The sequence below is a fragment of the Magnolia sinica genome, chromosome 15, assembly GCF_029962835.1.
Source record: "Magnolia sinica isolate HGM2019 chromosome 15, MsV1, whole genome shotgun sequence".
Lineage (NCBI taxonomy): Eukaryota > Viridiplantae > Streptophyta > Magnoliopsida > Magnoliales > Magnoliaceae > Magnolia > Magnolia sinica.
This window is the reverse complement of record NC_080587.1, coordinates 40,336,694-40,363,546: the sequence shown is the minus strand read 5'-3', so window position 1 is coordinate 40,363,546 and position 26,853 is coordinate 40,336,694.

The following is a 26,853-nucleotide window of genomic DNA, read 5'->3' as shown; positions in this document are numbered from 1 at the left end:
TTTCTAGTGTCCCGTCTGGCCATCCACAATATGCCTGTGGAGGCTACGACCCTGATGTCGCTAGGGCGTACAGTAATCATAATGCAAGGTGCATGAGTCATACAATCCAGTCATGCATCAATCCTGCGCTTACCGTGCGCTCATACGAGATAACCTCCGCCTATCAGGAAGTCTCATAACAACATGCTTAATGACATAAGTAATGATCAACCACATCTCATAACAAACATGCAGATGAAGTATGTGGGCATGTATCATGATGTTATGCTATCACATACTCATAATTGGTATCAATAACTAGCATCGACAATCAACCTTGACAATGTGGACATTTAACCAACATTGCCCCCAAGGAATGACCCCCATTGATCCTAACATATAGTGGACCATGACCTCACACAAGGGCCAAATATACAACACCATGGGCCTCACTTAAGAGCTTAGTACACATCACGATGGGCCTAACATACATCACAATGGGCTCCATCATCTGGCCCTTAAATGCATCATAACGGGCCTCATCACCTTGGCCTCAATATACATCACATTGGCCTTAGACACGGGCTGAATAGTCATCACGTTGGGCCTCAAATATGGATCGCATATACATCACATTGGGCCCCGACAATCGGAATCGACAATCGGCCATGACAAATCAAAATCGGTAATCGGCCTCGATCGATAATTGGCAATCGGCCACGACAAATCAAAATCGGTTATCAGCCTCGATCGATAATCGACAATCGGCCACGATAAATAAGAATTGGTAATTGGCCTTGATCGGTATTCGATAATCAGCCATGACGAATTAGAATCAATAAACGGCCTCGATCGATAATCGGCAGTTGGCCACAACAATCAGAATCGATATTCAGCCTCGATCGATAATCGGTAATCGGCCATGACGAATTAGAATCGGTAAACGACCTCGATCAATAATCGGCAATCGGCCATGACGAATTAGAATCGGTAAATGGTCTCGAATGATAATCGGCAATCGTCCATGACGAATTAGAATCGGTAAACGGCCTCGATAATCGACAGCGATGAGAATGGGCCTAAAAAGGCTTAATGGAAGGTCACAATGCAGACATCCAACCATCATTGCCCATCAATGTGGACCTTTAACTAACATTGCTCCCAAGGAATGATGCTTATAGGGTCAATCGTAAGATGGGTCCATGGTCTCATACAAGGGTCTAATACACGTCATTAAGGGCCTTGCTTATGGGGCATATACGCATCACATTGGGCCTCACTTATGGGCCAATATATATATATATATATAACATCAGGCCAAATCAAATGGGTGGAGTCAATGGGTCGATTCAATGGGCCGAGTCAAATGGGCCGATACAAATGGGTCGCACCAACGAGCCTCAAAAACATCGAGTGGATCGCATCAACAGGTTGCACTAATAGGCCTCATAAACATCGAGTGGACCGCATCAATGAGTCTCATAAACATCGAGTGGACCGCATCAATGGGTCTCATATACACGACATGCGGGCCTTGCACATGGGCCTCATATACACAGCATGCACATCATGGGCCTAATACATACCACAATGGGCCTTGCCCTTAAGCCATGAATACATCACAATGGGCCTTGCCCATAGGCCACGAATACATCTCAATGGGCCTTGCCCATAGGCCTTGAATACGTCACAATGGGCCACAACCCATGGGTTTCAAATACATCATAATGGGCTGCATTATCGAGGCCTCATGTACATCAAGTGGGCCGCATCGCATGGGCCACATATACATCACAATGGGCCGCATCACATGGGCCACACCAGCGGGCCTCGTACAAATGGGTCAACTGGAATGGGCCAAATCAATTGGCTAATCTAATGGGCCGCACCAATCATCCATCAATAGAGATCATTATAGAGCATTAAATAAATAAAGTAAATCATATCCAAAGATTATCTGGACTGTACTACAACTAACAGTGGTGATATTAATTTCCCACTTTCAAATTCCAGTGGGCCCACAACAACATTTAATTTCCATTCAGACCATTCCCATGATCACAAGGACCTGGGGAGGAACAAATATCATATTGATCCAAAGCTTTTGTAACCCAAAAGGGGTTTCAATGGTAGGCATTCACTCCACTGTGTTTTCTGTAGTGTGGTCCATCTAAAAACTGGATCTGTCCCATCCTTTAGCTCACGCCATAAAATGAGCTCTCACAATGGTTGGATGGCTTGGATGTAACACATGTATCATGCTGGGTCCCATAGATGGATAGTGTAGATGAGATAGATGGGACCCACAGAACTTGGTGGCGCCACAACAGCAGCTGCACAACAGCTGGAGTGAGGCACACCAGCCATCCCACTCCCATGGACGGTGTGGGTACAACACTTACATTAGAGGGTCCCATGCGGGGCCCACCATAATGTTTTTCTGCCATCCCAACCGTTGATAAGGTTACACGTACACTGGATGAAGAGAAAAACAAATTTAATAATGATCCAGCACCCAAAAAGGGTTTTATTGGCAGACGTTCAATCACCTTTGTTTCCTGTGACGTGGGCCATCTTAGTTCCAAATATGGCTGATTTTAGGGGTGGCCCACAGCCAGGAGGGGGCCACCCAATGCACGGTATGGATGCACATCACACATCACAGTGGGGCCCACGAATGGGACCCGTGGTCCCTCCCCTTTCACATTCACGGCAGCGTCATGTAGCAGCAGCAGCGTCAGCTGCTTGTATTTTTTTTTGAAAACTGTTTCCTCGCTGTTTCTCACAGGTGGGGCCCGGCTTAGGAAAATCCAACCGAGCCATTGGTCCCCATGGCTCAATACAAACCCATCAAGCCCAATATTCAATGGGTTTTGGTGTACAGAAACATCATGGTGTATTTCAATGGCAAAAATACTATTCTCTATGCTATAGCCCGCCAGGGAAATCAGATTGAGTTCATTTTTCGGCTCAACGACTAAAATGATCTGAGGAAAAGGATGGACGGCTTGGATTAAGTACATATATCAAGGTGAGGCTGGTAGGAGTGGTCCACCCAAGTCCTTTGAACCAAGTTGATATTATGTGGTTTGCACGTCAGTGCACCACACCATCAGTTCACTTTGAGGCCACGTCCAGCGTCCTGGACACTGGACGGCCTGGTTATAACACAAACATCATGGTGGGTCCCACATAGAGGTGGCCCACCTGATATTATAATATATATATATATAATATTTGTTATATTTTTATTATTATTATTATTATTATTATTATTATTTCTTTAAGAAAAAGAGGGTGGCTGGGTGGTACCCTCCACTATCAGTTCTTACTTCACAGTTAGCTATACCCCACTGTCAGTTATTACTGAACTGTTAGCCACCACTACTGACGAACGGTGTGGCATATACCTCATCAAGGTGGGTCCCACATGGACATGGCCCACCTGTTCGGATCAACCTGATGTTTGTGTTTTTTTTTCTCTCCCACCCATCCAGGCCTGCTAACGTGTTGGATGGAGCAGATCCATCACATCCATCAGATGGGTCCCACATGAAGGTGAATGGCTTGGATAATTTATGCTTCATGGTGGGACACACACACACCAAATAGGCCACACACCCCTTTGTCATCATCATCATACAAAGAAGGAGAGAGAGAGAAACGGTGATAGAGGGACCCCGCCACTATGGGCCCCTCATGGACACATCACATACATCAAAATGGGTCCCACCAACAAGTGGGCCCTAAAATAAAAATTTATAGTGGATCACCCACCTATTGCACTCCTCCTTGATCCCTTGGACTCCTATGCTCCTTGCCTTCTCTTTTGATGGTGGGGATGAGAGATGAGAGGGTCGGCCACACTCGGCTTTAGGGAAGAGCATGGACGTATGGAATTTTTGGTTGCTTGGGATAGAGTTGTGAGAAATGAAAGAAAAAGAGAGATGGTAGATTAAAGGGATAGATGGAGTGGTGTTTGTAAGGAGAGGTATGGATTGGGTTGAAATCTTGTAAAAGAGGGATGGGTAGGAGAGAGAGAGAGAGAGAGAGAGTTGACTTGTGAAAAAAAGAGAGATGGGTTGTTGTACTTGGGATATGGCTTGTACTTGACATTGATTGATGGATTGATGTAACGTTTCGTAGAGATTCTCTCGAAATTACAACGTGCGGTATTTTTTCTCGAACTGAATGCGGGCCCACATCTGCTGGCACGGGTATCGCCTCGGCGCGCGAGACGCGGCGTTGGAACCACGGTGACGGTGCGGTCGCAAGGGTACAAGTCTCGGATTGAGCTGACTTTATAATACAGGACACGTCTCAGGATCGCGCGCAAACGCCGATAACAGATTGTGGGTCACCGGAATTTGATTAGAAGGACCGCGGAGGCCTACGGAACGGCACAGGCTAGGATGCGGGTCTTACAAAGGAAGCACCAAAACCTCTAACTCTTACTCTCACTCTTCTTCTTCTTCTTCTTCTTCTTCTTCTTCTTCTTCTTTCTCTTTCTCTCTTTCTCTCCTTTAGAAAATACAAATTCGTATGGAGAGATGGGGTGCCCAAATGAAGCCCTTATATAGCGCTAGATTTGGTGGAAATGGCCCCAAGGGCTAGGTTTTTACTATACTAGCCCTATGGGAAGGTTTTTCTAACTTCTAGGGCCCACTATGGGGTGTACATATTGATATACACTATAAGATAGTTAGCCCTAATGATGATCTACGTATGGGTATGATTAGAAGTCTGTTCAACGGTCACCGATGGTCGATCGGGGCCGTGGCTATATAGATATGTGTGGAGAAATATCCTTATTCTACGTGTGGAGTTTGGTCGTAAACCAACAGTCCGAAATTCTCAAATTTGGGTAAGAGTGGACGACCAAATCACTAAGTTTTAGCTTCTTCCTTCAGGGAATCTACACTTCTCATGCACTTGTTCCTCGACTCAAGTTGAACGGTTCTGGATACTACCCAGGTCCGACTCCCGTGATAGACATCGAACCTAGTAAGATAAACATTATTATATAGTTTTAGAACTAGTGGCCCACTAATGAGCGGTTTAGAGCTCGTTTGGATAATCAAGGTATTTTTGGAATGAATTAGGTAGCAAGATTTCTTGTGCGCGATAATTAGGGTTTGGATTAACTATGTTCATAGTGTGGTCTATTCGTAATTAGTGAAAATGGCGATTCGGTCTTAATAACCCTAAACCGTTGGTTTTTAGGCTAAAGGAGTAACTGGATTAATTTGGTTTGTTAATTAAGATCTGACCCCTACTTGTCTCGACTTTAGGTAGATCTTTATTTAGTTACGGTTGTCTCGATTAGTCAGTGATAAGTCGGCTAGATTTGGACCCTAAATGAGCAAATCATGTGGCTAAACTCGGTGTTTAAGTGATCGGCTGGATTTGTTGGCTTCCTACGGTTGATTAGCCAGATTGGTGTGGTTCTTTATTAGTATCACTCGCGTATAGGCTAATATTAAGTGTTAATGGTCAGTAAGTGACAATATAAGTTAATTAAAATGAAAATTTTCAAGGGTTTTTAGAAATCCAAAATGACGAAAATCCAGGACATTACAATCTACCCCCCCTTAAAAATAATTTTGTCCCCGAAATTGCCTAAGGGAAACAAATAAAGATATTATCATTTTGTTTGCCTAAGTTTTATTAATTTCAAGTTTATATGCATGGTAAGGTGCATACTAACTACAATAGCCTTACTTATTATATTCTACCCCCTTTAAAAGTTTCTACCTTTGAAGTTTGAAAATAAATGTCAGAATCATTATTATCGTACTAAGTGTTTGATGATAAAGTTTACCTAAAGTATATTATGCTCTTCATGATTAGGTTAATACCAAAAAATGGTTCTGGTAGGCTCAAATCCGATACGTCGATTGTTCGCTTGACCAGGGCAGACAACTCATTGTATCCCTTCTTAATCCTGATGGATTTTGGTCTTCTACTTGGTTAAAGCAGTGAGTCCTTCGGTAGTCACCCAGGATTGAGAATTGGATCAAGCCTCGTAAGTGTATGGTCCTGTAATTCTATAGTCCAATCAACCTAAGTGTTTAGGGAATATCTCATATCATTGAAAGGTTAAAATCTCCTATTTCTAAGGTTGTCATTCAGGTCTTTGTCAAATGGAGTTCTCGTTTTAATTCATGTACAAATTAGTGATTAATAATTCTTTCACTATGCCTATGGTTAAACAATTATCCCAGAAAAATTTTCAATGACCTAAGATTTTATCTCTATGTTATTGTCTCGATCCTGTGGCTACTGGGTTATGAACAAATCGTGCTTGGGTTTCATTAATTTCGAAAGAGAATAAAGAGCCGAAAGTTCTAGGATATTTCAGAGGTTTGAACAAACAGTGATGCAAGAGAGGGCGTGGAAAAAGATGAGAGGAAGAAAACTGTGTTGAAAGACCATGATTTCATAAATAATTGTTAAGAATGAATTTCAACATAAGCATGTACCCTACTCTAGACAAGCTTAATGGGGTGGTGTTTGGAAGCCTAAGGACCTATTTGGGAGCGTGGATTTGAATGATATCAAATTGTATTAGATGGGATCAACATCATTATTTCATAATGATTGCATGTTTGAAAATACCATGGTATTGTAGCCATCTAATCCCATGCTTGGGTTAAAAATTTTGCACGGAAAACACTAGATTAAGCTAAATCATGTTTGGTGGACTATAGAATCATAATCAACGAACCAAATTCACGCGGATGCTGTTCACTTGTACACATATATAACCAAAATATCATGTGTAAATGGTGTATATGGATGGATGGCATGAATAAACGCATGCATCAATGTGGGACCTACATGTACAGTAGATTTCAAAATCCATGGAATTCATGCATGGGGTCAAATGCAATTCCATGGAACTAAATTCAATTCCATCCCACCTAATCTCACCCTTTCCATCCTCTCCAAATGTTGGATGGAATTGCATAGACCAAATGCAATTTCATCCCACCTAATCTTATCTAATACCATGTGCCGAACACCCCCTAAGGACCTGTTTGGGAGCATGGATTTGGAACCCCCAGGATTCGGAACCTCCAGGATTTGAAATCCTCCCTGGGACTATTTGGATAGTGGTATTAAGTTGTATTAAATGGGATTGCATTACTAATCCCCCTTTGAAATTGGAAATGGCATGTTTTGAAGGAGTGTGAGATGGGATTACCGATCCCATGGATGATAGATTTTTGCTTCATCCAGTTCAATTAAGTGCAATTTGAAAGTAAATCCTAGAATTTGTATATATATATATATATATATATATATATATATATATATATATATATATATATGTATATATATATATATATATCCTTTTTTAATTAATTAATTAATTAATTTTTTACAAATATTCCAAACATAGTATTAGAAAACATGGGATATACCCAATCCAACATGGGATACACCCAATCCAGGGACAATACTTTACACCTGTATTTAGTGTAATTTTTACAATTCCATCCTTCTTAATCCCACCTAATGTAGCTGGCCAAACAGCCCTAGTGTGTTTGGCACCTTGGAGAGTGAATCAACTTTAATCCAAAAGTACATATGCATGTATATTTATAGGGGTTTGAATTTAATTACTAAATCAACTTTAATATCTCTAATTAGTAAGGTTGTGATAAGCCCACTGAAATATATGCTTTGCCCGAAAATGATGAAATTCCAAGTATCAGATGGGCTGCAAGCACAAGATCATGTCTGGGTGACTAACTAACGATTTTTAATTGTTGATTTACATGGACAATGTTTGGACGGTGCTGATCATCATTAGTGGGCCATGTGCCAATAAAATGATAGTGTATAGTGACACACATGTTACACCTGCAACTATTGTAATGATTTTAGGTGCAATTCGAGCTCTCACCATAGTTGCAAACCCCTTCACAGAGGGGGTTTGTAACCCCTTGCTACTTTATGCTGCCAAATGACCAGGGGATTTGAAATCCCCCCAAATCCACGATGTCGGACGACCCGTGGGAAGCCCCACACGCGTGTACACGCCCCTACGCATGTCCGGCCAGTGGCGGTGCCGCGCGAACGGCGGTGACGCAGCGGTCCCCTGTCCGATTGGGGCAGTGCGCCGCACTTCAGGCGGCGACACCGTGGTCCTCTACCGGTTGGGGCGGCGGGGCCACAAGAAGGGCGATGCGCTGCACTCGCTGTCCGCCTGGTGGTGGTGCCGCGCCACCTACGGTGGCAGGTGCTGCCCGTCCCCATCTTGCTGCTGCTGCTGATGATGATGGTTGCACTTTCTTGCAGCAGAAATGGTTGTTGCTGTGCAGCTGAGATTGGAGGGGTGAGGTGATGATGATGGTGTGATGAGGGTGAGATGGATGGTGCTGAGATGGGTTGGGCAAGTAGATGATGATGATGGTGTGATGAAGGTAACAGTTCCAATCACCGAAAGGTGGGCCTGAATCTACAGTTGCTTGGACGAACAAAGAATTCCATTTTGTTCAACCAAGCCTAGTGTAATACCTCCTCCCTAGATCGCCAGAATGGCACCATCTTGTTTAGTTTTATGGTTGTGGAATTTGAATATTTGGCATGGTTATGTCGGCATTAGCTGTCACATTGGTTGTATTTTAGGAATTTCGGAAGTTTATGGGTTTTGTTGTTGGATTGATTTTCTTGTGACCAGGTTGTTGCAATCAAACAATTGAACCGGGACGGGCTTCGAGGGAATCATGAATTCCTTGTGGAGGTTCTCATGTTAAGCCTTCTGCATCATTCTAATCTTCTCAACTTAATTGGGCACTATGCTGATGGAGACCAGAGGCTGTTGGTTTACGAGTACATGCCAATGGGTAGCTTGGAAGATCACCTGTTTGGTAACTCTCTTGATTGTCAGCTAAATCCTTGGCCATTTTCACTTTAAAAATCCTTGGTTTGTCTGTTTTTTTTTTTTTTTTGCCCAGTCTTGAGTCTTATATTCACTGGGATAGGAATTTTCCTCGTAAAATTTCTCTTGTTTGCATGGATTTGCAGATTTTTTCTGTTAGAAGTCTTAGTTTGGAAGTTTGAACAATACCTGTGTAGTTAATCACAATGGAAAATGTTAATATTAGCTTTTGGATACAAACTATTTGATGATTCCTTTTTTTTTTTTTGGTTGCTTTTCCCTGTTAGTTCAAATGCATTTATTGTTACTTGCACTTGGAAAATTCCTATCTTTCTTTTACTTCCAGAACATAATACAAGAGAATGACTTGTATTTTATTTCTCAACTGTAAGTGGTACCTGACTTGCCAGTTGTTGAGAACCAGTGTTTATTTCTTCCTATTCTCTTGGAGACACATCCATTGTGATGGTGGTGGTGGTGTGGGGTTGGTGGTGTGGTGTTGGTAGTGTCGGTGATGGTGGTGCATGGTCGATCCTAGTTGTCCAAGAAGTTGTGTGCCACCTGTTCTACATCAAGCTTAAATCTAGTTGGGGTTATACTCCTTGTATTATATCTCATTCATAGTACCTTAAAAGTGTACACAGCATACTGTTCTTCCCTTCCCCCAGCATTTATATTGACATATAGTTCAAAATTCTATTTACATTGCTTTCAAGTTGGATAAGTAACTGTAATCTGAGAGCTGCTTCCTCACACATGCAAGAAAATAATCATTATTTTCAGTCATTTTATATTTATAACACTGATTGTATGTTCGCAATTTAGTTCACTTGTGTATCCAAGTACAACCTTAACCCCTTCCCATATTGGTGGTGTGTGGGAACAGATAAGTGAGGATTAGTGAAGATTAGTGAAGATGAGTGTTGATGTGAAGCTCAGTTGGTGTGAAGATCTACTGGGAGTGAAGATGAGTGCTGACGCTCTAACTGATTAATGTCACCGACCATACATTCTGTACAATGTTGGGATGTTTTGTGGAGAAAACCCGTTAATCATTCTTCCGCAAACATCCTTTCCATTTCTTATCTTATTTTCCAAAGTTGTAGTTCACAGCTACCCGTTCAATCAGTAGTGATTAGTTCTAAAATCATCTATGAAGTTATTAAAAATATGCATTTTATTATTATTATTACTATTATTATTAATTATTTTTTTATGCAACTGTATCTTTCCTAATACCCTCCCTCAAATTCAAGGTGCATTGAGAAAAAATAGCTTGCACCTTGAGTTTGAAATGCAATGGGAAAGAAAAAGGTTAGAACAGAAGCACATGGAACTGCCCAATCCTTACCTTCATTTAGTCATTTGATTGGTGATCAATTGTTGTAAACTTCATGCTCTAAGCACAATGTGCAAAATGATGAAATGCAGCGGGTACATGGCCCCAAAATGGGTCAAAAGGGCCGGTGTGAGTCAGCGGTGGCCCATTTGGGCAAAATTTTATCGGTTCGTGCCAAAATTAAATTTTTCTTAATCTATTTTTTCCCACTTTTCCAAATCTGACTTCGTTTTGCCCATCCCGTGATCAAGGTGGGCCAGATAAAGGTCCGATCGGAAGCGAAAATGATCTAGGCCGTTAGAACTTAAAATGGACGTATCTCCTGAACCAAAATGAATTATCGGATGTACCATACATGATTTTGGGGTAGGACGAGCTACTTTAGTTACCTAACCTTATTAGGCCGGGTTAAGATACCTGATTTGTGAGTTCTCGACTAAGTACAGGCCGAAACACCTCTCAGTGTTTCCAAGACCTTGACTCTACCCTCATCATGACTATTTTTTCTTAATTTAACCTTTTCCAAGATCAATTTCCCAAGCTAAAGTCAGATTATTCAAGATGACTAAAGGTTTGGTCTTAGAGTTTTAACGTCACTACGTCTTAGTGCTCCCATCTATGTCAGCGGATGCATTATAGTGAGTACAGTTTCAGAGTTTGAACTCCAAGGCATAACAAACAAGGGAGTTTAGTCCTAAGGTTCATTGTTCTTGATTTAATGAATTTCTTACACTGTTGGATACTCCTAAAATTTAGAAAAAAACATCATTTAGTTTTAAACCTCAAATCATAAGTTTCTTAACACCTACTTATTGTAGTTTGTATAGTCCGGATTCCAAAGGTCTTGTTTATCTCAATACTCCGCTCTGATACCAACTTGTAACGCCCCGAAATCGGCACCCGAGTACAAAGACTCCAATCCCGAGTTCCCGGATGTTAACCTAATGAGAATGCACGTGTGTCCTCATTCAGATTCAAATTCATTTTACACACGGATAATCAGAGTAGCGCAATTCCAATTGCGGATCCAAAGTGAAGTAAAGATAATAATAGATTCATAAATATAGGGCTAAGAGTTAAAAATATAGTTCCAATTGTGATGATCGCCCAAAATGGGATTATACAAACCACAATCCACAATATACATACCCAAGACTGTCAAAGTGTAAAGCCTTCAGTTTCCACCTAATTCTCTAAAATATAATGGCATTGTCACAACCCGATATGAATCTACCTATTTGAGGTCTCACTTACCTACATCAATGATATGCCTGGTTGGTGTTTTAAAACACCGTCCCAGGTGGGAGTGAGTAGATAACTCAGTGGTTCCATTAGTTCTAAGTTACACATGCTATCGACACAATCAGCGCAGTTAATGATAAACAAGAAACAAACAATTCCTAAATACTCTTATTAAATGTGCATATGAAGATATGACATGATGCATACCCTTTCCAAACAACACTCCCTCACACGTGACTCCGACCACCTGTTTCGCAAATGACAACACTTCCTCATCACGTGAAAACCACACCTATTCGTCACATTTTAAGCTAATGCAATGTGGTAAATGATTATGTTAGCGAAGTAATTATTAAGTTTAATTCATCCAGCATATTGACGAAACTAGGATACTAACGTTATATCACAGTCCTTATCTAGATCATGTGGCTCGTGGTCACACGTAGTGGCACCTTACCAGTGTCTCTTGATCCAAATTTAGGTATCACTCATTTATATCACAAATCAATAATTCTAAAGATACGGTATGCTACCTTAATATATAAGGATAAACATGGTATGAATCGTCACCCAATACTGGGTATGATCACTCAGTTTTGAGGTGTGGTCTTGTCACACAAAACCAAAAAATACAAAGGAAAGGGCTCATCACCCAATTTCATTTATGCCCGGGTCATTCGAATGTTACTCTAACACGCAACCATCGACCGGGTAATTTGACAGGGGCTATTTGAACAATTGTCTATCACCTTCATCAGTGCTCACTGTCACTATAGGGAGGCTCGTCACCCCAGCATAATCCAACAGCTCGGACGTGGTGTCCCATACTACCATGCTCGGCTCATGAGTCTTAGTTGCTCACTGGTCACTACGGGGAGGCTCGTCACCTCAGCGTAGGCCGACAGCTCGGATACGGTATCCCATACCACCATGCCCGGCTTATGAGTCTTAGTGAGATCGTATCACATTAACGGTTATAAATGGACACATCCATTGAAAAAGGGGTATCATAGATTCCATTTAATCGTGTCATACGTTATGAACATATATGATCAGTCAGCTAGTGGACTAATTTGATTGACTTGGGAGAACCACAATACAACTGGCATTGGGTGCAATAGCCCGTGTAGTCCAGCTACTGTCGGTCGTCTGTATTTAACTCGGGTCGATTGAACAAGCCTAGGGTGGCCGCCCTAACTCGAGCCACCCCTTGGTTTGAGCGATTTACCGACTGACCCAACATTAGAAGCAACCTAGGCATCACTACAAACTTAGCAATTCGTCATGCCGTCAACATAAATTCAACGACATAACTACATAGGCATTTCATCGAACATGTAAGCATACATAGGATAATACGTTCACTAAGGCATTAAATCAAACATGTGAGTATGCATATAGTAATACAATCACTTAAGTATTAAATCAAGCACATGAGCATCGAAAAAGCAATACATTCCACCATTCAAGCATTTCATCAAACACGTGGGTATCCATATTCAACAAATAACATATATTATAGACAAATAAAAACATTTACATATTAGCATGTACAAATTCATCTACAAGCATCTAATCATTAATTGAGACCCTCAAGGGTCGATAAATGATAACCTAGAGATAATGGTCCATACCTTAAGAAGGAATATCCGATTTTGAGCTCCTAGGGTTAGGGATTTGGGAAAAATCACAAATTCCTATATAAACATCAAGAACCATATGAGATTCATACAATTCATTTTAGAAAAACCTAAGTTAGAAAGTAGAATTTGTTTCTTACCTCTCAATCGCAAGTAGGGTGGATTTGGTGGAGGAAAATGATCGAGTCTAGGGCCTTAGTTAGAAGAGACTGATGAAAGAAAGCACCAAAACCTCCAACTCGTACTCTCACTCTTCTTCTTTCTCTTTCTCTTTCTCTCTTTCTCTCCTTTAGAAAATGTAAATTCGTATGGAGAGATGGGGTGCCCAAATGAAGCCCTTATATAGTGCCAGATTTGGTGTAAATGGCCCCAAGGACTGGGTTTTTACTATACTAGCCTTATGGGAAGGTTTTTCTAACCTCTAGGGCCCACTATGGGGTGTACATATTGATATACACTGTAGGATAGTTAGCCCTAATGGTGATCTATATATGGATATGATCGGCCTGCCATTTGGATGCGTTGATCGACCAGTATGATTAGAAGTCTTTTCAACGGTCACCGATGGTCGATTGACGTCGCGGGTATACGGATATGTGTGGAGAAATATCCTTATTCTACGTGTGAAGTTTGGTCATAAACCGACGGTCTGAAATTCTCAACTTTACGTAAGAGTGGACAACTCAATTCACTTAAGTTTCAACTTCTTCCTTTGGGGTATTTACACTTCTCATGCACTTGTCCCTCGGCTGAAATTGAACGGTTCTGGATGCTACCCAGGTCCGACTCCCGTGATGGACGTCAAGCCCAGTAAGACAGACATTTTTCTATAGTTTTAGAACTAGTGGCCCACTAACAAGCGGCTTAGAGCTCGTTTGGATAATCAAGGTATTTTTGGAATGAATTAGGTATCAAGATTTCTTATGCACGATAATTAGGGTTTGGATTAACTATGTTCATAGTATGGTCTATTTGTAATTAGTGAAAATGGCGATTCGATCTTAATAACCCTAAACCGTTGGTTTTTAGGCTAAAGAAGTAACTGGATTAATTTGGTTTGTTAATTAAGATCTGACCCCTACTCGTCTCGGGTTTAGGTAGATCTTTATTTAGTTACGATTGTCTCGATTAGTTAGTGATAGGTCAACTAGATTTGGACCCTACATGAGCAAATCGTGTGGCTAAACTCGGTGTTTAAGTGATCGGCTGGACTCGTTGGCTTCTTATGATTGATTAATTAGATTGGTGTGGTTCTTTATTAGTATCACTTGCGTATAGGCTAATATCAAGTGTTAATGGTCAGAAAGTGATAATATTATTAATTAAAATGAAAATTTTCAAGGGTTTTTGGAAATCCAAAATAATGAAAATCGAAGACGTTACAATAATAGCATTAACCTTATTCAGGCTAGACAATACAGAAGCATAGTAAACCAAATATGATGTGCAGAGGATGCAATGCAATATGTGGTGTGAAAGAAAATGATCAAGCTAGAGTGTGAAGTCGGGATGATAGTACGTAGTATCGCAAGCTGTGGGGCTCATCACAAGGGAATTCTATCCAAACCAGTCTCATATCTAAATTTGGATAGCTAGACTCGACATGGTAAACTCCTGATCTCAGGTTGGTTGCGTACCCAACCGAAATCATGGCCATTGCGAAGGTGCACGTAATGATCTAGTTGTGCACCATCAGCTTGAGTGGATAGTGAATGAATGAATCAAATGCCGAGTACGCAATTCCTACTCAGTAATCCGCATGTCAGTACCATACATCTCTGGGATCATTATGACTCCGCAATTCGTGGCTCGTCAAGAATTACATATTGTATTTCATCCTCGGTATCTGATATTTGGCTCATTATGACTCCACATTTCATAGCCGATCTACATTGCATACTCTGATATTGAATGACTTATAGACTTGCTAGTATTTCGCTTACATTGATATTTGTGTGCTTGACACTTATCTTGTGCACACACTTACACCACCATCTAAGCTTCTTGTAAGCTTATACACAACCATTATGTGCAGGTGACGTTAGGTCGCAGTAACATTGAGGCAGGAGCGTGGAGGGTGAGCTTTGTGGAGATTTTATTATATGCATGTATTTCCTTTCAGCATTGTAATCAACTATTTATATTAGTAGATATGTGATGACGACGTTGCTCTTGTGATTTGGGTACACTTATGGTTATGCTCCCTTATAATAAAAAAAATCACACTAAAAATCCTCCTTGTAGGATTCTAGGATTGGAATATGGCATATGGGTGCTGGGAGCCGAGAATGGGATACAACGGAGGCTATCATGCCGGATTCGACAATCGGGAATTCTGCGAGCCCGGTTTTCGAATTTGGGGCGTGACATTTTTTCATGGGTTTCTGGAGCAATAGAAGGTAAGGTGTTTCCATATGCATATCCCTCATTTTTTACTTCTATTTCATTGAGTTATAAGCCGTCTCCTTTGACATTACAACTCTAATGAGGATTTCAACCTCAACATTGAGATGTGCTTGAACTCCTCCATTTCCTAAAGATTGGACATAAGAATTCTTGGTAAATCATTTGAGTACAATGCAGAAAGGGAATATATAGGTATAATGAAACTCCAAAAAAGATCACTGCACACTCCCGTCTAAGTGCTGCTGCGTCCAAACATCACCTGCATGCAATGGTCATACATAAGCTTACAACGAAGCTTAGAGGGTGTGTGTGTGTGTGTGTGTGTGTGTGTGTGTGTGTGTGTATGCGCAATGCATGTATCAAGCATGCGATATCAAAGTAAGCGGAAATGCTGGCAAGTCCATGAACGCTATCAACCATACTAAGGCTATGCGATGCAAGGCCTACATAGCCAAATGTCATATACAAAATGCAATGCAAGCATGTCAGTCCTCATGGAGTCCACGTGTCAATACAGTTCATCTTTGGAACATCACCACGGGCTAATATACTCCACAATGGCTGTCACCTCCCTAGCTGCACAATCAGCGAGTGGAAAAGACCTCACCACCCGCCTGGCCAGTAGTCTGTCAATACCTACCTGGCTCGTCGATAGCGAACCCATTTACGAACTGGTCAGACTTAGCCTAGCTTATAGCCCCCTCACTTGGGCAGATAAGGCCACACCCTCTTCACAACCAACCACGACAGAGTGAGAGACGCGGCCTACTGGTATTCGGTACTCGTGCGCTCATGTATCCACTCAGTCTAGACGTTGGAGCATCTCTTAGTACCAAAAGGGTTCTGAGACTTTCACCCAAGGACATTCTAAGCGCCCACAGTGCTAGAACCAAATATTTCTGATGTCCAATCTGACCATCCACGATATGTCTATGGAGGCCACAACCCTGATATCACTAGGGCGTCAAGTGATCATGTCACACGAAATGCGAGATGCATGAGTCATACCATCCAGTCATGCATTAAACTTGCGCATACCGCACGATCATATGAGGCAACTCCATCTCACAAGGAGTACCCTGAATAACTCAGCCTAACAGCAAATGTTATGATCAATCATTCCTTACAACAGGCATACAAATGATGTGTATGGGCATGTATCATGATATAATACTAAGCATGTTCTCAGTGTGTCCTACTAGACTAAGTACACTAGCATGATTATTAGATATAAACAATAATCGGCCCAAATACATGGTGAGGTATACAGAAGGACGACGGATCTAGCCCAAATATCCAGATAGGCTCTAAACAGTGGAAATACCAAATTTAATACCACATATTCTTCCATCTACGGCAAGGGGTGGTGATGTACTCTCAATGGATGGCCTACGTGCCATACTTATGCCAAGAATGGGCCTTAAGGTAAGTCTAATGGCTATACAACAAGGTGAGTTGAGAGGGTGAAATTATGTACAACAAGTGGGCTTCCTTACCCTCTCTTATCATGCAATAAACCAGGCCTTCCTATGGGGCCCGATCCGTACACAAGGTGGGCTCCAAGGTTTGGATAATTCCTTCAATGCATCATGGAAAGCACTATTATCAATGGGGGTCTAACGGTTTGGATTAGCCCAATGAGTATCACTATCATCAATGGGGACCCAACGGTTTGGGTTAGCCCAATGGGTATACTAACATCGATGGGGGCCCAACGTTTTAGGTTAGTCCAATAAGGTAAGGGTGGAAATGAGCTTAACAATGGGCTCAAGGGAGGTTTACAATGGTGGACATTTAACCAGCATTGTCTCCCAGTGCGGTCCACTTGGGGTTAAAATCTGTATCACAATGGGGGCCACGACCCTTATACTATATAGAAAATAGATGGATAGTGCGTGTACAACACACACATCATGGTGGACCTCTCAAGGCAACCCCTTATTAGGCGTATAACATATACATCACGGTGGGCCCCTTAGGGCAGCACATGGCCCTAAGATGGGTTAATAATGTGTGCATCACACATACAATATGGTGGGCCTCACAGGGCAGCCCACGGCCCTATAATGGATGAACAGTGTGTATACAACACACACACGCACACACACCCATGGTGGTCTTGTACGAATGGACAGTGTGTATGTAACACATGCATCATAGCGGGCCTTACAAGTCATCCACATGGTGGGACTCCCCAGCCCAGCTACTATTGGTGGGCAACCACCTGAATTATGGATCTGTTTAATTAGATCTAGGCCCACCTCATAGAGTGGGCCTCAAGAAAGTCTGAAGAAGGTCGTGGGGACCCCACACATCAACAATGGGCCCCACACAAATGGCCAGTGTGGCCCTAAAACACATACAGCAATGGGCCCTTGCTAGACGTCAACCCACTCAACAAGCTGGGCCTCTGGACGTCCAGTGAATGGACGGCCTAGATACTCCACATACAAGTATAAGGTGGGCCTCACAAGGCACTGATGGGCCCCACAAAACCATGGGCATCATAGGTATATAACGCATACAGCAAGTGGGCTGTCTGGTGAACGGCTAACCCACCAGCAACTGGGCCTGCTAGGCATCCTACTGATGGACGGCTTGGATAGAACATACACCTCACGGTGGGCCTACACATTGCAGATAAGCCCCACCAGATGGACAACGTGTGTGGATAACACATGCATCATGATGGACAGCTACTGGATGGTCAGTCCAGCAGCGTCGTGACCCAGCTGGGCATCCAACCAATGGATGGCTTGGACTAAAACACATACGTGATGGGTCCCACTGGATGTGAGGCACCCAGGAAGTGGGTCGGCCACTAGGCCTCCCACAAACATCACAGTAAGCATATTAGCTGAGCATTGGATCTGCTTCATTCCTAGGCCCATGGCCTAGAATGATATGAAAAAAATTGGATGGGTGGTGAGGATGCACCATACGTCAAGGCGGGGTCCATGTGTATGTGGCCCATTAGCTCAATGATCAAGCTGATATTGGTATTTTCCTTCAACCAAGCCTATATGGCCTGACCGGCCATGCAAGCCCGATCTGGGCAGTAAGATGGGCCCTGCTTGGTGGACGGTTGGATGTCCCCCGGGATGGACAACGTAAACAAAATACATACATCATCAGGGTGGGCCTTCAAATAGTGGAGAGAGAGAGAGGGAGGGAGGGAGAGAGAGAAAGGATTGAGTGGTGGAGGGAGCTCCGCCACTATAAGCTCTCTTGTCATATAATACATACAACAAGATGGGCCCTCAAATTAGCAAATCAAGGTGAGGATGTCATCCCGACAACAAAATTAAGGGTCTAGGTGACCTTTACATATTGGTCATCAAATAAACATCATGGTGGGGTCCATGGAGAATAGTCCCATCATGGATTTACACATATGTATTATGGTGGGCCATTGGCCACACCTTGGGTCCAAAATGGAATCTATACCATTAACCAGTAGGCCCCACTTAGCCCATAACTAAAAACTACAATCTAATCCTATAAAGACCCACCTATAGCTCTTCTTCTTGGTTCCTTGAAATCCTTAGCTCCTAAGCTTCCACTTTAATGGTGGATGATGAAGATTGGATGGTTGGATGGTGAGATTGGGTGGTAGGAAGATGGGTCTTACTTGGGTCCTTCCTTCCTCTCCTTAGATCTTCTCTCCTCTTGGTTGCTAGGGAATGATTAGAGAATGAGAGGGTATAGGATGGGATAGATTGAAATAAGAGAGGAGGGATGGGTTGTGTAAGAGAGGTGACATGGAAAGTATGGGTTAAGTTGACTTTGGGATAAGAGGGGATGGGTTGCTTGACTTGGTGGGAAGAGAGGCATGGATTTGTACTTGACTAGTTGATGTGAAAGGATGGGTAGAGATTCCTCTCTCCCAAATGGAATCTCTTGGGATTCGCAACGCGTAATGTTTCCTCGAAATATATGCGGGCGCACAACTCCTAGCTTAGGTATTGAATTGGTGCGCAAGACGTGGCATTGGAACCGCGGTGACGGTGCTGTCTCAAGGGTATAAGTTTCAAGTTGAGTCGACTCCGATCTTTAGGACGCGACTTAAGGTCACGCGCATTTATTGTCTACAGGTCGCGGGTCGCCGAAATTCGATGGAGAGGATCGCAAAAGTTGGGGTAACGGTATGGTACCAGGATACGGACCTTACATGATCTGTAAGGCCAATGTCCTTGTACCATTCAATTCCCATTCAATTCCTTAGGATCTCATGATCTTCCCCATTGAATTCTGGCAACCCGCGACCTTGAGTCACATCCTGTAAACCCGAGTCAGCTCAACCTGAAACCTATACCATTATGACCGCATCGAAACTGCAGTTCCAATGTCACGTCTCGTGCGCCAATGCGATGCCTAGATTAGGAGATGTGACCCATGCATTATCTTGGCCGTAGACTACACGTTGCAGGGCCGAAGATCCCAGAAAAAGTGGAATCTCTACAAGCAATCATGAGGGTGACATCACCCTATCATACCTAGGCTAGGATGACATCACCCTAGCCCCATGCTTCTTACACATAATCATTTCAAGCATGCCTTCCCTAGCCCCATGCCTTCTTAGAAAACTATCATTACATCTTACACCTCTTACAATGTAATTATTTCCTCCCCACAACTCTCTCTATGTCCCTTTCTTCCTCATTGCTAGCAAGAGAAAAGCCATGGATGTCCCACCTTGGAGAGAAATCCTAACAATCTAGCCCTCTTTCACCATTAATCCCCACCAATCCAACCCTAAGATCATCATCTCCACCATTGAAGGAGCCTCATAGGAGCTTTGGAGCACTAAGGAGGAAGAAGAAGGAAAGGTGGGTGTTCCTTAGACTAGATTCCTTTGTTTTTATGTTTGGGACAAGAGGGACCTACCAATCAATGGTAGGGATCCCATCTTAGCCCCTAGGTGTGGCCAACTAAGCTTGCATGCATGTATCCATGGTGGGACCATTCTCTATGGACCTCACCATGATGTTTGATTTAATCTCCTAGTGCATGAAGGCCATCTAAGCCCTGATTTATGGTGGAAGTGGAATCTCCACCCTTGATTATGTTTGTGGGCCCACACGTTTGGGACTCATCTTGATATATGTATAGATGCATGTATTAGAGGGGCTCATAGTGGCAGAGCCCCTCCATCACATGTCTCTCTCTCTCTCTCTCTCTCTCTCTCTCTCTCTCTCTCTCTCTCTCTCTCTCTCCCTGGTTTGATAGCCCACCATTGCTGATGTATGTGATATCTAGACCATCCATCCAGTGGGACACCCACTGCCCAACTTCCAGGCCCATCTGATGCCCGTTTCTGGGCCAGTGTGGCTGGTCGGTCACACAGGCTCGAATGGAGAGGAAAACACAAATATTAGCTTGATTCCAAGCTTGGTGGGCCACATGGACCTCGCCGTGATGCATTTGATCCACACCGTTTGTCCAGTAGGCAGGGCCCGCCTTACTGCAAGACTGATCGTCCATCGGGCAGGCCCACCTGCTTGGATGGGCCTGGACGAAGGGAGACAATATCAGCTTTGATTCAAAGCAGCTACACATGTTACGCGTGTGGTGTCCACACCGTCCTTGGGACGTGGGCCCCACCAAATGTATGTCCTTCATCCACCGTCCAGCGTCTGGGTGGTGGGACGCACATGATGTAAGTGTTTTATTCACACTATCCACCATCCAGCAGAGAATGGTGGGACCTACCATGATGCAAGTGTTTTATTCACACCGACCACCGTGCACACATTAGACGGTGGGACCCACCTGTCGTATGGTGTCTAACACCGTCCATACGTGGGACGGTCGGACCCACATGATGTATGTGTTTCATATGATGTCCGCCATTTTGCTGGATGCCTGCTGAGTATGTGCGGGGCCCACCCGCTGAGTATGTGCAGGGCCCACTTGCTGTGTTTGTGCAAGGCCCACCTGTCGTATGTGCAGGGCCCACCCTGCTGTATGTATCTCATCCACACTGTCCGTTTGGTGGGGCCCATCTGCACTGTGCAAGCCCGCCATGATGTGTATGTTGACTCTAGACAGTCTAGATTTCTGGACGTCCAGCAAGCCCAGAGGGGCTGGACGTCCAGCCATTGGAGCCCACCTTATTGTATGTGATATATGTGTTGTCCACCTATTTTCTGGAGCACATGGGCTAACTTGTAAGGCCCACTATGATGTATGTGTTGTATGTACCCTGCTCATATATTCTTTTGGGCCATGGGCTGCCCCAAGAGGCCCACCAAGAAGTATGTGATTATATTCATGCTGCCCATCTATTTTGTTGGGTCATATGGGCTACCCCATAAGGCCCACCATGATGTATGTGTTACACACACTACCCACCCATTGTTCCTAGCCCATTGTGATGTACATGAGGCCCATGTACTGAGTCCATTGTGATGTATACGAGGCCCTTATGATGAAGCCCATTGTGATGTACATGAGGCCCATGTAATGAGCCCATTGTGATGTATATGAGGCCCTGGTGATGAAGCCCATTGTGATGTACATGAGGCCCATGTAATGAGCCCATTGTGATGTATATGAGGCCCATGTAATGAGCCCATTGTGATCTACATGAGGCCCATGTAATTAGCCCATTGTGATGTGAGAGACCTACCATGATGTATGAGATAATATTTATGTCACCCGTCCATTCTCTAGCTAGTATAAGGCCCATGGGCCCCATTATAGATAGATTTTATGTTCCTAATGGGCCACGCCTTAGGAGCAATGGTGGTTAAATGTCCACGTTAAAAATGGTGGTTCAATGTCCCCGTTGTACACCGCCCTATGGCCCGTTGTTAGGCCCATTAGTATCCTTCCTTTATTGGGCTATCCCAAATCATTGGGCTCCCCATAAGTATCGCCCATCTCACCTTTGTGGGCTAACCTAAATTGTTGGGCCCCCAGTATTGATGGTACTCCCACCATGCTTTGTAGAATAGCTCAAGCCTTGAAGATCACCTTGACATGTGTTATATACATATAGTCCATCCATATCCAGGCTACGGGACTGCCTTGTGCAGCCCACCGTATTACATGTGTTGTTCATCCATTTTCTAGGCTTTGGGCTACTCACCTTGACATATGTGTTCTACACACGCTGCCCATCCACTTTCCCAGTTAGTTTGAAGGTCGTGGGCCCCACCATGAGTCAAATTTAACCCCTAATTGGACCGCACTAGTAAACCTCCCTAGGGCCCATTGATAAGCCCACTTCCTATCCTACATGTGTGGTAGACAGACCTCACCGTGTTCGGCTATCAAACTGTTAGGCCCCCATGATACCCATCTCCCCTTGTCGGGCTACCCCAAAACATTGGGCCCCACTGATAATGATGCTTTCCACCATACCCTGTAGAACTACCCCAAGCTTTGAAGCCCTCATGATTTCGTATCAGGCCTTCCATAGTAAATGTGGTCCACCTAGATGCATGTGTTCGCCCAAGCCTAGAGACTCAACCCGAGGCCCACTTAGATGATGAGTGGACTACCCGACCTATTTGCAAGGACGCATAGTCCTAGATGAATGGATTGTATCGAGGCCCGCCTTGTATTCATAACGGGCCCCCCATAAGAAAGTCCAGTTGTTACATGATTAAAAGAGTGGGGAAGCTCACTTGTTGTATACCTACTTAACTCACCCCGTGTGATGTGCCCTACCTTTGAATCGATTTCGAGGACTTTCATGTTAAGTATGTATCAACCACACCATCCATTTACCTTCTTAGGACAAGTGTGAGGCTCATCCTTGACATTTGTACATCATCATCATTCCCCCTTAACGCAGATAGAAGAATATGTGATATCAGGTTGGGTATATTCACTATATCGGACTACCTTGTTGTTTGTGTTAGATATGTCATCCTTCTGTGGACCCTGTCATGTATTGGGCTGATTAATGTTATACCTGTTAATCATGCTAGCGTGCTTAAGCTAGTAGGACACACTGAGTATATGCTAGCATAACATCATGATACATGCCCATGCGCATCATTGCATACTTATTATGAGTGATTGATCATAGCATGTGACATTGGGCTGATTGTTTATGGGACTCCCTGAGAGACAGAGTTGCCCCACCTGAGCACGTGGTATGCACAAGTTTGATGCTCGGAGTATGTTGTTTAGTTTACACTCTTAGGATGTGACATTTATGGCTATTGTTGTTTGCCTTATCTGATAATCAGGCCAGTGTACCTTATTATATCATGATACATGCCCATGCGCATTATATGTATGCTTGTTATGAGGAGTAGCATATGTCATTGGGCTGATTATTATGGAGCTCCCTGTGAGATGGAGTTGCCCCACATGAGCGCGTGGTACGCGCAGGTTTGATGCATGATTGGGTTTATGTCATATGTGTGCTCTAGCGACATCAGGGTTGTGGCCTCCTCTGGTATATCGTGAATGGCCATATGGAACACTGAAAATATTTGGTTCTAGCATATGGGCACGTTGGATGTCCGTGGGTGAAATTCCCTAAACCCCCTTGGCTAAGTGATGCTCCAACGTCTAGACCGAGTGGATACATGATCACCCATGTACCGAATACTAGTAGGCCTTGTCTTTCACTATGTCGTGGTCGGTTGGAAGAGGGTGTGGCCTTACCCGCCCGATGTGAGGGGGCAATGTTAAGCTGAGTCCGACCAGCTTGAGGAATGGGTCCACTATCTACGAGTCGGGCCGATATTGGCAGGCAGATAATGAGGTCTCTTCCACTTACCCAGTTATGTGCTTGGATGGAACGGCAAGCTAGTGTAGAGTGTACTAGACCCCGATGATGATCCTAGAGATGTACGGTACTGATATGTGGACTTTCTAAGCAAGAGTTGCGTACTCAGCATTCGACTCATTCATTCATTCACTATTCACTCAGGCTGGTAGTGCGTAACCAAAGAGCATTATGTGTACCTTCGTAATGACAAGGATTTCGGTTGGAGTGTGCGACTAACCTGAGATTAGGAGTTTACCACATTGAGTCTAGCTATCCAAATTTAGGTATGGGATTGATTTGGATAGAAGCCCCTTATGATGAACCCCACAGCTTGAGATACCACATACTATCATCCTTACTACACACTCCAGCTTTGTCATTTCTTTTGTAATTGCATATTGCATTGCACCCTTAGCATATGACATTTGGTTTACTATGTCTCCGTATTGCATAGTCGATCTACATTGCTTCCTCAATATATGACATTGGCTTATTATGTCTTTGCATTGCATAGCCTGGATAAGGCTAATGGAATTCATAGACTTGCCAGTATTTCTGCTTGTTCTAATATTTATATGTTTGGCACATGTATTACAAACATATACACCACCTTCTAAGCTTCTTGTAAGCTTATGCATGATAAATGCATGTAGGTGACACTAGGACGCAACCGAGTTGAGGCAGGAGCGTGTGGCTGAACTTCTGGAGTTTTGATATCTATCTTATATTTTCCCTTTATGTATTGTACTCTAAAGTTTTTTATCATAGTGGATATGTGGTGATGTTATTGTTTGTATCTAGGTTATACTTATGGTTATGCTCCTTACAAAAAAAAATTCATGTTGAAAATCCTCCTTGTGAGATCCCAAGATCGGAATATAATATATGGGTGTTAAGAGCCAAGAATGGGGTACTACAAAGGTTGTCGGCGTCGGATTCCACGATCTAGAATTTTGTGAGCCCGATTTCTGAGTTTGGGGCATGACAGTTGTTGGTATCCTTACATAACTTAGGAATACCTAAGGATAACATCACATATGTACTAATAACTACCCTTCACTATATAATTGTCGAGAAATTAGAATGATTAGATCCCCAACTTCGAATAACATAGAAACTTTCTGATATAGCTCCCTATCGTTTGTGCATTCGAGAGTGATCAAGGCTAATAGGGCCCTTGTCCCTTTCATAGGACATGGCGCTTGAGAGAGCAAGTCAAGCAGCTCCTGAGTTCGAGACCAGTGTGGGCCCGACCGTATTAGTGAGCGCGGATCAACTTTAGCAAATGCTACAGGCGATGATCGTGATTCTTTAGGGGCAAGGTAGGTGACCCGCGGATGTACCCACCCAGACTGAGCAGGAGCACACGAGCTCCCTTCTACACTACTTCAGTCGATTCGATCCCCTGCGATTCTAGAGAGAGCTCGACCTATCAGTAGCAGAGAGATGGAGATCTGAGATGGAGAAGATCTTTGATACCATGAGATGCACGACCCAGCAATGGTCCCTATTGGTGGTATTTCTTCTTAAGGGCGAGGCCGAGCATTGGTGGGCTTCAGTCGCCTGTGCTGTCGGGCCTGATTTTATATGGCCTTGGGAGGATTTTGTAGACCGGTTCAACCGGAAGTTTTTTCTTAGAGCACGTTTATTAGCGGCGCGCACTTGAGTTCAAGATTCTCATGCAGGGGGACCTGTCGGTGTCTCAATATGAGGCTCGATTCACCATGTTATCGAGATTCATACCATACCTGGTAGCTGACAAGGGGTAGAAGGCCCGTCGTTTCGAGTGTGGCTTGCGCCGTGGCCTTTGGAGTCGTGTCGTTGGACACATACTCCCGACATTTGAGCAGGTCGTACAATGGGCCCTAATATATGAGGCGGAATAGGCCGATTCCCAGCGGGTCCGTGGCTAGAGAGGAGACCAAAAGAGGAAGGCCCCCTCCGATAACTCCCAGAAGCGACAGCATCGACGACCGCAGAGGTATATGAACCATCCATCCTTTCGAGCACCAATAGCACCTTCAGCACCACTAAGACCGTTCTCAGGTGTTTCCTTCGGATGTTGTGGGATGGGACATTGTAGGCACGAGTGTCCCCATCCTCAGTAGCAGCTTCCACAGCATCAACAGCTACAACAATACCTGCCGCCGAGACCCCAGCAGTAATGACCACAGAGGGGACATACACCTCCCCAATAGGACCCTCAGTAGTCAAGAGGAGTCGTCGATGATTCGCATGACCAGGCCTTAGGACTGTCTTGTTAGATTAGTCATTGATGAGATTGTGAGATTGCAAGGCATCCCAGTTTCGATCGTTCCTGATCCAGGATCTGAGGTTCAATAGGGGTCATCATAGTATAAATGAGGCATCTTGGGAGTGAGAGGTTGAGATTCGCGAGCATTATCCTCATCTCTTCGATGTTTGATTGTACCTTGTATTGTGTATATATATATATGATGTCATGTTTCCTTATCCTATGAGTTCTGCATGACAGTGTAAATTTTGAGGATGAAATTTTTATTAGGAGGGGAGAGCTGTAAGGCCTGTGTCCTAGTACCATTCCATTACTTAGGATCTTGCGATCCTCCTTGTCGAATTCTGACAACCCACGACCTATAGACAG